Genomic DNA, 15,991 nt, shown 5'->3' with positions numbered 1-15,991 from the left:
GCTGTCTGTGATTGTTTGTCTCTGGTTCTCAAGATGCGTTCTCGGCTGAGTGGAGTCACTTGCGGGAGTGACTTCAAGCCCTAGTTTCGCCCTTCGTGGAACCCGCCACGGAAAGGGATGTGCACATTAATGGACAGGGTTATCGCTCGGTATGATGAGCGGGGATTTGGTGGGTACGGCTGCGGTCCCCCACCGGGGGGCTGATCCAAAGGGACGATCGGATGAGGTTGATTGGATTATTGTGATTGTGTGTGAGATTGATAGCGTTGTGTCGTGTTGATAGCTATGTTGTTGTTGTCGTATCTTAACTCAATACTGACCTTGTGTGGTTGTTTTGTTTGTTATGTGTCTGTCGTGATCCCTTATGGTGAGCATTCGGTCTTAGCAGGTGTTGATGTTGTTGATAGCTGGAGTCCGGGCAGGGATGAGTCTTCACGAGATTCGATAGCTTTAGAGAGTAGTCTTTGAGTTGTATCTTTTATATCGTCGTTGGTTTTAATTCACTTGTAATATAACATAATAGTTCTCTTATCGACATTTGATTATTACTATCCTCGGGCAACCGAGATGGTAATGCCCTTATATGCTAAGGAAGGCATAGTTAAGGCTCCTCTGAATATGGGGGTGTTACACGAAATTAGTGATATTATTTTATACTCCAATTTTTTTATATCTTCCCATTTATCAAAATCTCTTTCCTTTCGTAAAATATCATTTTCAAGCAAAAAAGAAGTTATATATATGTGTCGAAAAGAGCGGTCAAAATATTGTCTAGGAGATCAAGAGAAAATAAATGAGAAGACTAAAAATGGAGGGGAGATTTTTTTTTAATAACATATATTTTAGCTATACAAAGTCAACAAAATCTTTATAAAAAAAACTAGAAACAAATCCTCTATACGGGAAAATGTAAAGCTTTTCCTATTCATTTAGTATATAGGGGATGCCACTATAACAGTATCATAGTGAATTAGTGAGGTAGGAGGTCGGAGATATAACACTTTAATCTTACACAAATTCTTATTTGCGACGGAGATATCCGTCACAAATAAGAGACGGGTCAAATACATACCATATTGTATGAAACGGGTACCGAATAGCATGTACTTGTTATAATATTAAATTGGCAAGTGGGGTATGATGGTAGATGTTAGGCGGCTACTTTCCTTGATTTACACCCACTCATTCATTATTTTATCAATTTTTCACTTCTATCAATTTCTCTCCATGATTTCAAAAGATTTTTTAATCAGTTAATTTTCCTCCATCAAAGTTCATCTTTCTCCCTAATTCCTCTTTTTAACTTTTTTTTTTCTACCAAAAACACAAATAATTTCCCTTTCATCTTCAACTAATCATCATCTTCATCTATTTTTCAGTCAAAAATCGACATTCCGATAACAAGGAAGACGGTGGATACTTTACTCCCACCCAAAAGGTATTCTTATTTTTTATTGTTAACATTATTATTATAATTTGTACATCAAAATGTTACATTTATTGAAGGTATGAAAAATCAATACAAAAGAAGAATCATAATTTATTTTACATTTGTTGAAGGTATGGAAAAATCAATAAAAAAATACTTAATTTATTTGGTCCATCAAATTTGATAGAGATTCATTCATTATTATTCAGATCCATACATAAAAGTATTACATAAAAACAACAAAAAATTTGAAAAACTCTTGTTGAAGGTGAAATTTTTTGTTTTGGTGGTTGTCTTCGTTCCATTAAATTTGAATTCTTATTTGTTTTGTGAATGGTAACACTGTTTTGATTGAATGGTAACATATTTATTACATTATTTTATGTTGATGATTAGTGATTGAAAAATGATAATATATACCTCTACAATGGCGACATCATATGCTAAAATTATAACATAGTGAATTGAAATAGTTTAAATATAAAAAAATATGAAAAATGTTGATTTCTATAATATTGTATTTATGTGGTAACATGATACACTGATGCACTCACATATTTTAATGCATGCTAAAATAATTAAATTGAATGATATTAGATATGTTCTTTTTTACCAAAAATTTATTGATGTGGTAAAATGTAGTACTCAGATGTAAACATATTAGATTGAAGTGACTACATATTAATTTACTATGTTAAAATGAAGTAGAGACATATTACATTGTTATGCTTAAATGAAATGGCTGTATGTAAAGCAAAAATAGTGACATATTGGAAGTTTAGAAGATGTTTATTGTAACCGATTAATATGTAACCATATATCATGATAATGTGTGTATATTCATTCTTTTGTTACTCTGACAACCGTGACAGGTATTGTATAGTCAGTGTTTTATGATGAATCAATATGTACGTAGTTTTAAACTTTTTGTTGCCCTGTCAACATGCCTTCATTGCAGTTGTTGGCTAGTTCATCTCATGTGATTTTTTATTGTGTTTCTTATTATTTTTATTTATATATTCCTATTTTGAATTTAATTATACTTAATATGTTGGTAACTGTTTTTTGAATGTCTACTTTTTTTATTCTTTTGTCGTCATGTTAACCTCCACAGGTACAAACTACTCAGGGTCTATTGTTGGATCGACTACGAAGAAGTGAAAACTCATATGGAAGATGTATAAATAACACTCCGGCCGTAGTCTTTAGTATTAGGAAAGCATGTTCCATGTGGGATTCAAAAATATCATAGTTGGATTTTGGAAGCTAATTAATAGCATCACCATATGTAGAACCATATTTCGATTTAAACATTTTGCGACGTTCAATATTATGTAACCACCTTTGTGGGATATGTAAGGTGTAAGTAGAGCTTGTGGAACAATTTAAGTTAGTATAATGCATTTAGTTAGGTGAACATGTTATGTTTACAATTATGTGAATTATGTTTACAGTTTATACTAGTGTGTAATAACATTCACAGCTGTTTTCGATTTATGTTCACATCTATATTCAGAATGTTACAGTCATTTGTTTGGTAACATATGATTTATTAAGATAGACATGTTTTTTTTTATATCATGAACATATGGTTTGCTAACATAATAAATGAATTGAATATGTGAACAATGGAAATGTTGTCATTCTTGAATAATATGTTAGCATTTACAATTTGGTAACATTATTAATAAAAATGTGAACTTTTTGCTACACCTAATATCATCATGTTAACAAATGGGTCGAAGTATGTAATCACAAATGGTGTGAAAGTAAAATATACAGATAAATGTGCAACACAAATTCTCATTTAAGACGGGCCATTTTCATTTTAAGCTTAAGACGGACCAAATGTCGTCATTTTAACGACAAATGTGACCATTTTAACGACAAACTGTTATAGCTTAAAAAACTGCTCTAATAATTTGTTGTCTAAAAATGGTTACATTTCGTCTTAAATGGTCATCTTCTATGACATCGTCCCTTGCAAATAACACATGTCCAAATACATTATACTGGGTAAATATGGGAGCATTTGACATTACTGGTGTATCTCTCATGGCAGTGTATATCTAATGAATGTCTATATTTTCTGTATTAATGTCACCCAGTCAACTTGTGGCAGATTATTCGAAATAATTATTGAGAATGAAAGCAGAAAATTGAGAACTTATTTACGAGATGTACTTCTTATGGCTATGAACTTTAACTGTTGTCATTATTGAAAATTATGTTACCATATACAAGTTGGTAACATAATTGTTGAATTATAAACAATTGTGTTCATATTTTTGAATATCAAAATGTAAAGAATTGGCATGCATGCTCAATATGTTTTTAACATGTACACAAATACATTGTCATTATTAAAAAATATGTTACCATACACAAGATGATAACATAAGTGTTAATTTTATGAACACTTGTGTTTTAATATGTAATCATTCTAATAGTCCTCAATAACCAAGATATATTGCCTGTTAGTTTATATTCTTGATGGAAATGTAACCTTCAATAGCAAGTTACATATTGATAAATTATAGGAACAATTGTGCAAAAGTTTATGACCAAAAAGTGACACTTTCACGGATCACCCACAAACATGGCCAAACAATGACCATTTCACGAGCCACCCACCCTCGCAACCATCACTTTTTTCTTTCCTTGAGGCTTTGACTGCTAAATCGGCTCTGTTGTCACCAATTCGTCAGCATCTAACAACGAGAAAAAGAACAAATCACTTTGCATATGCCCATAAACAAAAATCAAAATCAAACAAAAATAAAAAAATACACAATTAAGCAATTAAACTGAGAAAATTAACATGTGTCGATTATTAAACCACAAACAAATAACATCAAAAAGAATAAATCACTTGCTCACCCATAAACAAAAATCAAAAAGTAAAATATACAAATAAATGTGCAACACAAATTCTCATTTAAGACGGGCAATTTTCATTTTAAGCTTAAGACGGACCAAATGTCATCATTTTAACGACAAATGTGACCATTTTAACGACACACTGTTATAGCTTAAAAAATTGCTCTAATAATTTTTTGTCTAAAAATGGTTACATTTCGTCTTAAATGGATCATCTTCTATGACATCGTCCCTTGCAAATAACACATGTCCAAATACATTACAAGTACCTATTTTAATGAACAATGTTACCTACCTACAGAAATATACAAAAATGGTTACCATTTTAAGTCAGTTTGTGACCATTACAACTATGAAACATTGAAATCTATATTTTGAACAAAAACCACAACATATTAAGTTATGAATAGTAAAAAACTGTAAACATTTTAACTCAGTTTGTGACCATTTCAACTGAAAATATTCTGAGCCAAAATCAATGAAAATCACCAAAACCGCTTGACATGAATGTAAAAAATTGATGTAAATCAATGAAAAAACAAAACAAACCAAAAAAAATAAACCGGAACAACCATGGATCACTTGCATGTGTCAATCATCAAACAAAAAAACGAAAAAACATAAACAAACAAACCGAAACAAATATATGAACAAGAGATCACCGCTTCCTTCATTATGATGACTATGTTGGGAACTTTGTTGGGAACTTTGGTTGATTTGTGGGTATTTTAGGCGTTTATGTTCTGAGAATAGGAAGAGAGAAGGTTAAGAGAGAAGAAAAGGGGAGGGGAAGATGAATGAATATGACGGTAAATGTGTAAATAATGATGATTAGGGGGTGTTTTCAAAATTGGTGGACGGTTGCTTGTCTTGGGAAAGGGGTATTATTTAATATTTTTTCTTAAATATTTTTTGTCATTTCCCATGCACAACTGTACACCCATCAAACATCAACTCTCAACCCGTTTCCACTAAAACACTACTATTCGCCCCGTCTCTTACTTGTGACGGATAACCCGTCACAAGCAAGACTTATTGTAGATAGATATGAATGGGATTTGAGACAATTTTGAACTGAAGATGAAGACGTAGGAGAGTGAAGAAGAAGACTAGCATTAATGAGAGAGATATGGAGATATATGGCATTAAAGGCAATAAGGACTTATTGCCAATAATTGACAATAACTGTCACGCACCTACAACATGCAATAAATGAGCAACAGTGCTTTGTCCGTATCCTGTTTTCCGACCCGCGATTAATATGGTATGTAATTGACCCGTCGCAAGTTTGCGACGGGTACCTCCGTCATAAGGAAGAATTTGTGAAAATGATATTACCTCCTCCATTCCCGACTTTATTTACTGCTTTTCTCGCTCTTGTATCTTCTTAACCGGTTGTCGTCTTGCATATTGTTTCGTAGCCTTTTTCCCACTATTTTCTGATAATGTTTTCGAATTTGGTTGATTTATGAAGATTTTTAGCAAGAAAATGTAATGAGAGAAAGAGAGGTTTTAAGAGAGAATAATAGAATATGAAAAAAATGACGGTAAATATTTTAGAGAGAAGGAGAGATTATGTTAAAAGTGACTTTTGAAATTTGTGGTAAATGGTCTGTCTTGGGAAAGCAATAGGATTTTATTATTGGGTGTTGATAAATCCGCGGGAGAAATCAACTAAAACACGGCTGTTTTACCCTTTAGTCCTTTACTGTAACTCTGCAATTGTGAGCTACCATTCTGCCATGATACCATCATTAGCACTACTTTTTTACTCTTTTTCAGTATTTTTTTTTTATATTGACGTCTAATCATGAGACTTTTTTCACTTTTCCTACTTATTTTCTCAAAGTCTTGTTTCAGACAGTTTGAAATAAGACGGACTAAATATCACCATTTCTTTAATAAAATTTAATGTTAGATCGCACATGAGCTTGAGCTGCACCCGTCGAGGAGGAGAGAGTATCCACCTTATAAGTTCAATGAGGTTCCATCCCAAAACCAATTGACAATGGGTGGAGTAGCCCCTTGGCTTATAAGCTGAATCACTCTTCTCTATTTTTCCGACATGGGAGACCTACATGTGATTCTTCACATGTAACAATTTATTGACAAAATGTTATAACTAAATAAAGTTGTCACTTTTCCTCTGAAATTTTGCTAACATATTATCAGAAAATAGTAATATTTTATCGTAAAATGGCTACATTTGGTCCATCTTATTTCAGATAGAAAATAGCCCGTATGAAATAAGAATTTGCGTATTTTTTTATATATACGGAATATGTACATTGTACTATATAATCGCGAAATTTACAACTCACTTAATACACTGATGATTCGTAAATGTGACTCTATTGGCATAAATGGAGAGGTAAATGTACACCTGACAAAACAGACCCGGCCCGAATAAAAAGACCCAAACTTGAACTCAAGACCCGAGTTTGACTCGAAACCCCAATTGTCTCGGACCACTATAACCCGAACTGAATGTTTAATGTTACAAACAGATTATTACCTATGAATAACTCGATAATAATTTACGCAAATCCGAAATAACCCGTCATGTCCGAAGCTAGCAAACCCAAAATTAAACTTACCCAAATTGACTCAATCCGAATCGGACTCGTTAATCCGTTGTCAGGTCTAGGTAAGTGCACAAATTCTCATTATAGAGGAGAGATATCCGTATATTGTTATAAACGGGCCCAATATTCACCAACTTTAAGCATAAGACAAACAACAAGTTGCATGGTGGAGCTTAAAAATGTCACCACTTTAAATATATTTGACCCGTCTTTTACTTTTGACGAATATATCCGTCTATAGTAAGACTAATTGTAGTAAATTTTATTGACAAAAATCCGTATTTTACTACCACAAATATAGTGGTACGTGCAAATAGAGAGAGACTAAAGTGGCAAAAATGTCAAGCGCATTAACTATTACTCAAGGCTAATGATATGTACATACAATTCCCGTGTTTTGGTTGATTTAGCCCGCGGATTTAACAGCGCCCTTTATTATTTTTTAGTCCCAACAAGTCTACTCAGTCAGAATTGTGCACAGTACAATGTTCCGTCATTTCTCATCCCTTTTTGCACGTAATTGGTACTATTCGCCCCATCGCAATCTTGTGACGGATAACCCGTCACAAGCAAGACTTATTGATCTATCTATTGTTCAACATTGCTAAGAAAGCCCAAAAAAATAAATGTCATTAAAATCTTGCTTGTGTTCAAAATTATATATATATATATATATATATATATATATATATATATATGCGTCTTAAAATCAATTGTCAAAATTTACATTCTTAATATCTCAAAAAACTTGCGATCAAAATAATGGCTGACGAAAATGGAGCCTTAATTGACGTTACTATGGTGGACGAAGACGATGATGATGTCATAATACATGGAGGGTTGACGGATAATAGTAAATGTATGTATAATTAGGACACATTTTTTTTTAAATTACAACAGAATGTTTACAATTTTTTCACAAAGGTGTTTACTTTTGGGGCAAATGTCAACTGTCAACTAGAATAAGTCATATAAATATATAATGTAAAATGCAGTCGTTGTTTTTGTATTTTATTCATGTCTACTTTTTCTTCTCATGTGATCCACTTAACTAGATGATGGCAGTTCATATAAATGCACATGTTGGTGGGTTATTCAGAAAGGTCTACACTTTTAGTACAAATGTTACCCTGTCAACTATAGTAAGACAGATAATGGAATTTGCAATTGTTGTTTAGTATTGTACTGATGTCTATATTTTTTTGGCAAATGTCACCATGTTAATTAGACTATCTCAGTTGGCACTTGTTGTTTAGTATTATATTGATGTCTATACTTTTTTATTGTTAGCATTACTATTAAAATGCATACACCAAAATATTATATTTGTTAAAGGTATGAAAAAATCAATATAAAAGAAATTTTTTAATTTATTTGGTTTACATTTGTTGAAGATGTGAAAAAATCGATACAAAAGAAGAATCTTAATTTATTTAATTTGTTCAATCAAATCTATATAAAAGAAGAATCTTCATTTTTTTGTTGATTATAATTGAAATTTTTACTTGAATGTGCATAGGATGCTAGGAGGGCGAAGATGACGATGTTATGGTATATCTAATGAATGTCCATATTTTTAGTCCTAATGTCGCCCTGTCAAGTTGCGTAGTTAAATCATTGTCACACGTTCTCGTATATTTAAATCATGTCTTTAATTTTGGTCATAGTGTCACCCTGTTAACTTGCGTAATTAATTCAAAGTCACATGTTCTCGTATATCTCATGAATGTTTCTGCTTTTGGCCCTAATGTCATCATGTCAACTTGTTCGTCTAGGTACAAATTATTCAAAGTCACTATTGGGGATGAAAGCAGAAAAATGGGGATTTATTTGCAAGATGTATATGAAACATTCATAGGCCGTGGGTTTCAGTATTAAGAAAGCAACATCTTCCACAATATCTTAATGAATGCTTTCATTTATGCAAAATATGTTACCATATTAAATTGGGTAACATAATAGATAAATATGTAAGTAAATAATTGACATTCTTAGTGTATTTCTATAACACCCCATATTTTGGTTAAATTTAAAACTTACATTTACATACAAAACTGGCCAAAATACGGGATATTATAATTAATATACAAAGTCCCTTATTACAAATCCATTTTAAAAGTAAATAATACAAGATAAAAAATGAAATAAAACTTTCTTCGAAATCTTTAAATAAAATCTTCACTTGAATTAAAATCCTTTTTGAACAGCAGCGGAAGACCTGAAAGCAAAACCACAAGACAACAAGGAACTACCCCCATGACGAGTAGCCCCGAAGGGAGAAAACACGTCAGCCGGAAAGCTGAGTAACAGATAATACCTCAATAGAAGCAGAATAGTTTTTGGTCATGGCTTGGAAACACAGACATGTAAAAATAAAAATAAACAGAGAGAATAATAAAAACACTCCCCTTTACTAATCTCAATCTCAAACTATTACATAATATAATACACTCTCTCGTCCCAATAATTAGCTCAATCGCAACTCATTACTCCATCTTACTCATTACTCCGTCTCATAATATAATACTCCAAAGTAACCAGATATCGTATTCTCATCGTCGACCCTAAGACCAGGACAAGGGGTGAGTGAACTGGCGGATAAGACCGCGAAACAATATTTCCATCTCAATATCGATTTCAAACTCAAATAACTCAATAACCATGGTCACTCTGGACCGTAAACATAACTCGGCTCAAAGGCCCCATAACTCATAACTCAATACCAGTAACCAGATTTCCATCTTAATTTCAATATCGATATTGTCAAATGTTCTTTAAAGAACTGCTCAACACTTAGAGTACAAGGCTCTAAGCTACTCACCCACGAGGCAAGGTCAAAGAGAAAGACAATTTAAACACAATACCAAAGTCCAACCAGATACCAATTCGACAATTCGTTATACGACTATAATTAAGTCGGACAATCTAATCAACCAAACATTACCACTATTACTGGAACCATACAATTTATAATATACCAATGTCACAAAAAGGATAACCATCGTCATCATCATTTGTATTCAAGCTGACCAAAGCTTATAATCTCACAATTCTTAATAATTACTTCGTACTCACTGAACATATAACCATCCATCATTACACCATTCAATCTACTAATAATAATTCATTATAAGTGGTAACAAACTCACAATGCTACACTCATAGCATTCTACGACTCATCCCATCTCACATATACCACCGATTTACCAAAATAAATAATAAATATATAATTACTACTATATACAACAATCTACACAATTTATCACCCAATTGATTTAGCACATAAATTACACCACGTCAACAACAATTAACATAAATTCATATAACCCCAAACAATAATAAGAGTAATAGGATCGGTAAAATCGTGTTACCTTAAAATAAATCTCAGGATTTGAAAGAAATATAATTGATATAGAAAGGAGTAGCAATTGCATAATGGTGTCTCACGATCATACAGGCGAGAGAACAAGATCATCTTGAAATTAGGAATTAGGTGCAAAAGATAATGAATTGGTAAATCATAAGCAATGTTCAAAGAATGTACCGCCACAAAGAAAAACAAATACGGAGGAATTGGTTATATTGAACAAGGGTTTAGTTTTAAAGAGGTTAGGCAAGACTCAATTAAATAAACAAAGGAATATGGCAAGGAACTATTTGCATTAAGATAGAATAGCCACGTATTAGTTTATTACATTATTTATACTAAAAGTTTTAGAAAACGGACATATAAAATATCGAAATATTTTGGGTATTACAATCTTCCCCTCTTAAAAGGAACTTCGTCCCGAAGTTCGAGTTTAGAAAATAATGACACAATAAAATTTGAGAGGTATTACACTCCACCCTCCTTAAAATAAAGTTCGTCCTCGAACGTAAAATTTTCAAAAATGAATAAAAATGACAATTCAAAATATAAGAAGAGTTTAAAAAGTTAAAAGAGCGGTGTTAAGATATGACGATCTCAACACCTGACCAAGAAAGAACCCGCTCTGATACCAATTATAACACCCCATATTTTGGTTAAATTTAAAACTTACATTTACATACAAAACTGGCCAAAATACGGGATATTATAATTAATATACAAAGTCCCTTATTACAAATCCATTTTAAAAGTAAATAATACAAGATAAAAAAATGAAATAAAACTTTCTTCGAAATCTTTAAATAAAATCTTCACTTGAATTAAAATCCTTTTTGAACAGCAGCGGAAGACCTGAAAGCAAAACCACAAGACAACAAGGAACTACCCCCATGACGAGTAGCCCCGAAGGGAGAAAACACGTCAGCCGGAAAGCTGAGTAACAGATAATACCTCAATAGAAGCAGAATAGTTTTTGGTCATGGCTTGGAAACACAGACATGTAAAAATAAAAATAAACAGAGAGAATAATAAAAACACTCCCCTTTACTAATCTCAATCTCAAACTATTACATAATATAATACACTCTCTCGTCCCAATAATTAGCTCAATCGCAACTCATTACTCCATCTTACTCATTACTCCGTCTCATAATATAATACTCCAAAGTAACCAGATATCGTATTCTCATCGTCGACCCTAAGACCAGGACAAGGGGTGAGTGAACTGGCGGATAAGACCGCGAAACAATATTTCCATCTCAATATCGATTTCAAACTCAAATAACTCAATAACCATGGTCACTCGGGTACCGTAAACATAACTCGGCTCAAAGGCCCCATAACTCATAACTCAATACCAGTAACCAGATTTCCATCTTAATTTCAATATCGATATTGTCAAATGTTCTTTAAAGAACTGCTCAACACTTAGAGTACAAGGCTCTAAGCTACTCACCCACGAGGCAAGGTCAAAGAGAAAGACAATTTAAACACAATACCAAAGTCCAACCAGATACCAATTCGACAATTCGTTATACGACTATAATTAAGTCGGACAATCTAATCAACCAAACATTACCACTATTACTGGAACCATACAATTTATAATATACCAATGTCACAAAAAGGATAACCATCGTCATCATCATTTGTATTCAAGCTGACCAAAGCTTATAATCTCACAATTCTTAATAATTACTTCGTACTCACTGAACATATAACCATCCATCATTACACCATTCAATCTACTAATAATAATTCATTATAAGTGGTAACAAACTCACAATGCTACACTCATAGCATTCTACGACTCATCCCATCTCACATATACCACCGATTTACCAAAATAAATAATAAATATATAATTACTACTATATACAACAATCTACACAATTTATCACCCAATTGATTTAGCACATAAATTACACCACGTCAACAACAATTAACATAAATTCATATAACCCCAAACAATAATAAGAGTAATAGGATCGGTAAAATCGTGTTACCTTAAAATAAATCTCAGGATTTGAAAGAAATATAATTGATATAGAAAGGAGTAGCAATTGCATAATGGTGTCTCACGATCATACAGGCGAGAGAACAAGATCATCTTGAAATTAGGAATTAGGTGCAAAAGATAATGAATTGGTAAATCATAAGCAATGTTCAGCAACAGCCGCCACAAGAAAAACAAATACGGAGGAATTGGTTATATTGAACAAGGGTTTAGTTTTAAAGAGGTTAGGCAAGACTCAATTAAATAAACAAAGGAATATGGCAAGGAACTATTTGCATTAAGATAGAATAGCCACGTATTAGTTTATTACATTATTTATACTAAAAGTTTTAGAAAACGGACATATAAAATATCGAAATATTTTGGGTATTACAATTTCTTATATTGGAGTGTAATTTACAAGTAATATTTTCATTATTGTACAATATGTCGCTATATACAATTTGATACCATAATGAATAAATATGTAAACAAGTTGTCGTCATTCCTGCTGTATTTCATTTGACAATGTATATGTCCATTATGTTTACACTTTCTTGTAAAATATATCATCATTGCGAAGTAAGCAGTTTACATATTGACAAAATTTAGAAAGTGATTCAACTAAAAAGGGAATTAACTATGGCATTGTATATGTTAAGTAATGTTTCAAAGTGTAAAATCTATTATCATATTGAAGTTGGTAATCAATGACAATGTATATGCCTATAATGTTCACATCCTTATTATCGAATATGTTACCATTCTACAAAAGGTAATGTATTTGTAAATTGTGCGAATATTTTTGAGGGACTATGTCACCCAAAAGAACATGTCCAAAATAAAGTCCTTAAAAATCAAACACAAGTCATAGTTTTATTTCAAACAACATCAACAATATTTTAACATAACCATAAAACATGACCAAAATAAGCACTCTTTTTCGCCGCCACACTTTATCAACGCTTCTTGGCTTCACCATCTCCCTTTGCGGCTTCAACACCTCTATCGTCTGCGACACCCTTTCTCATCGCATCTATAGTGTAAGTATAACGCCGGGTGATCTTGCCATTTAAAGGTGTTGCCTCTTCATTATTCAACACCCATCGACTGCAAACAAACACCCAAAATCAATATGTCAATATTTCTGCTTAATATGTAGCCATTTCAGAATAATATGTCACCACAGGAGTTACATATTTTACACATACACTCATATTGTAAAATAGCTACATATCCTGGCTGAGTTGGTAACATTTTATACTTTTTATCAAATCTAATCAAAACATATCTAAAATGTTTACATTAATCACCTAATATGGTTACACTTTGACTAATATGGTAATATATTGTAATTCATATTGTAAAACAGTAACAAATTCTAATTACAATGGTAACATTATATACACAAACTCACATTTCACCATTATATTATATGATATTTTCGTAGTATGTTGCAGATATGTCACCATTTGTATCATGCTATATTACCATTTTATACACATATTACCATGTTACCATTTTGCTCACATATTAGACGAACATATGTTGCCATATTATGATAAAATGTCACCAGTTTAAAACATGTTCAAAAATCGATAAAATTTGTTATTTGTAGCACTAAAACACCAAATCCAAAAAGGATGAACCAAAAATTTTGCACCTTCAACAAAAATCATTCTCAATGTTTATGCCTCTAGTGGAAGATCTAAAAAATCAATGAAAATGAAAATACCTACTCTCACATAAATAAACCAATTTTAATCGAACAAAACAAAAACAAACAAACAAATAAACTGAAACCATCAAAGAAATTAAAATAAAATAACTAAAAAGACATACCCTCAACGACATCATCAGCCGCCTTTGTTGCTCTTGTGTTTTTCTTCACCGGTTTTGTTTTGGTTACCATATTTTATGATAATGTTCTGTATTTAGTAGGCTTTGGATGAAGGATTCCAACAAGATAAATATAGATTTTGTTTACAGAGAAAATGGAAAGGGAAGAGAGAAGGAGAGAAGATGAGAAGGGTGTAAATAATGATCTTGATAGGAATGAAATCAGGTTAAACGTTTTAAATTTGTGGCTAATTATCTCCCATTGGGAACACAAAAATTTATTAATTGTTTACTTCCAACAGTGTAATCACTGTGCATTCACTGTATATATACAGTACACGTTGTTTATCAACTTACCATGTAATTGGTACAATCCGACCTGTCGCAACCTTGTGACGGATACCTCCGTCACAAGCAAGACGGACTGTATCATTTTTATAGATTGATGTCACCATTTTTAGTTTGATGTCACCATTTTTCATTTGTTTTTTTGGTTTGATCTCACCATTTTTAGTTGTTTTAAGAAGAAGAAGAATAATAGAGGTACACATGCAAGTGATGTTTTCGGAAAAGTTATTCTCATTTCAATATAATTTTAATTTTTTGAGTTTTGGGGTTTGTTGTTTTTGGTTTTAAATTGATTTTTGTTGTTTAATGTTTTTGGTTTTATTGTTTATGGTTTTAAATTGGTTTTTTCATTTTAGTTTGATTGAATGTCATATTGGTTTTAATTTTTTCAGTTTGTTGATATTTTAGTTTGATTGAATGTTTATTTGGTATGTTATCAGTTTTGTTGAGTATGTTATAATTTAGTGATCTACCTTATTGATATGTTACGATTTTATTGGTTTTGTTACCATTTAGTTGGTATTAAATCAGAACATTATTTTAATATGTTACCATTTTTTTTGCATATGTTATCATTTAATGATATAAGTTATAGATATATATATTTAGATGTTACCATTTTGTTGGGTATGTTACCAGTTTTGTTGGACATGAAATCTATTTTTATTTTGAAATTGTAGTTGATTCGTGTTTGTTATATGTTGTCAAATTTGTTTGATATGTTATCCGTTTTGTCCAAAGTTTATGAAGAGGTGTACTCGAGCAGTAATAAAGAAAGGTGGAGCAAGTAAAGGTGAATATGACTAGGGCATTCGCGAAGGAAGGTGGGACAAAAGTTGGCGATGGCGCGGTTTTAAATTTGTGTATTATAATGTTACCATCTTAGTCAGAATTTGTAACTATTTTACAAAATGTATTACAATATGTAACCATATTAGCCAGAATGTAACCACATCAGTTAGAGTATGTAAACATTTTACGATGTACTCAACTTGTGTTTGAGACTTTATCTTAGACATGTTCATTTGAGTAGCATAATCCTTCGTTGATTTTGAGTTCTAGATAGTCCCTGTATTTAAGCATCAATGTTCGCACAATTTGCCAATATGTTACTTATTTCGAAATGGTAACATATTCGAGAAGGATGTAAACATTATATGCATATACATTCACAATGGTTAGCAACTTCAAAATGATAACAAATGGTACACTTTGGAATATTACTTAACTTATATAGTATCATAGGTAATTCTTTTTTTTTAATGGTAACATATTAAGAAAAGATATGAACATAATTTGTAAAATACATTATCATAAGTAGTACAAAAGAATGACAACTTGTTTACATATTTATCCATCATGTTACCAATTTTAATATGGTAGCAGTTTTTGAAAAAATGATATCATTACTTAACATATACAGTGTCATAGGTAATTTACTAATTTAAATGATAACATATTGAAACTAAGTCCCCTAAAACATGAAACACAAGTCATAATTTTACATACAACTTAATTAACAACTTTTTTAACACAACCATCAAGCA

General features: G+C 31.7%; 2 long non-coding RNA genes across 3 annotated transcripts; one reads left to right on the top strand and one right to left on the bottom strand.

Annotated features, from left to right (window-relative positions):
- Positions 1-1,020: 1,020 nt before the first annotated feature.
- LOC141646302 (uncharacterized) lies at positions 1,021-2,952 on the top strand. Its single transcript, XR_012545490.1, has 2 exons — positions 1,021-1,438; positions 2,544-2,952. It is a non-coding gene; the product is annotated as an uncharacterized LOC141646302 (long non-coding RNA).
- Positions 2,953-3,712: 760 nt separating this feature from the next.
- LOC141646301 (uncharacterized) lies at positions 3,713-5,352 on the bottom strand. Of its 2 annotated transcripts, none has more exons than XR_012545489.1 (2): positions 4,944-5,352; positions 3,713-4,140 (listed from the first exon to the last, which is right to left on the bottom strand). It is a non-coding gene; the product is annotated as an uncharacterized LOC141646301 (long non-coding RNA). The 2 variants fall into 2 exon arrangements; XR_012545488.1 differs by having other exon boundaries at positions 4,972-5,352.
- Positions 5,353-15,991: the final 10,639 nt, after the last annotated feature.

The sequence above is a fragment of the Silene latifolia genome, chromosome 3, assembly GCF_048544455.1.
Source record: "Silene latifolia isolate original U9 population chromosome 3, ASM4854445v1, whole genome shotgun sequence".
Taxonomy (NCBI): domain Eukaryota; kingdom Viridiplantae; phylum Streptophyta; class Magnoliopsida; order Caryophyllales; family Caryophyllaceae; genus Silene; species Silene latifolia.
This window is presented reverse-complemented; position numbering and strand designations above follow the sequence as displayed.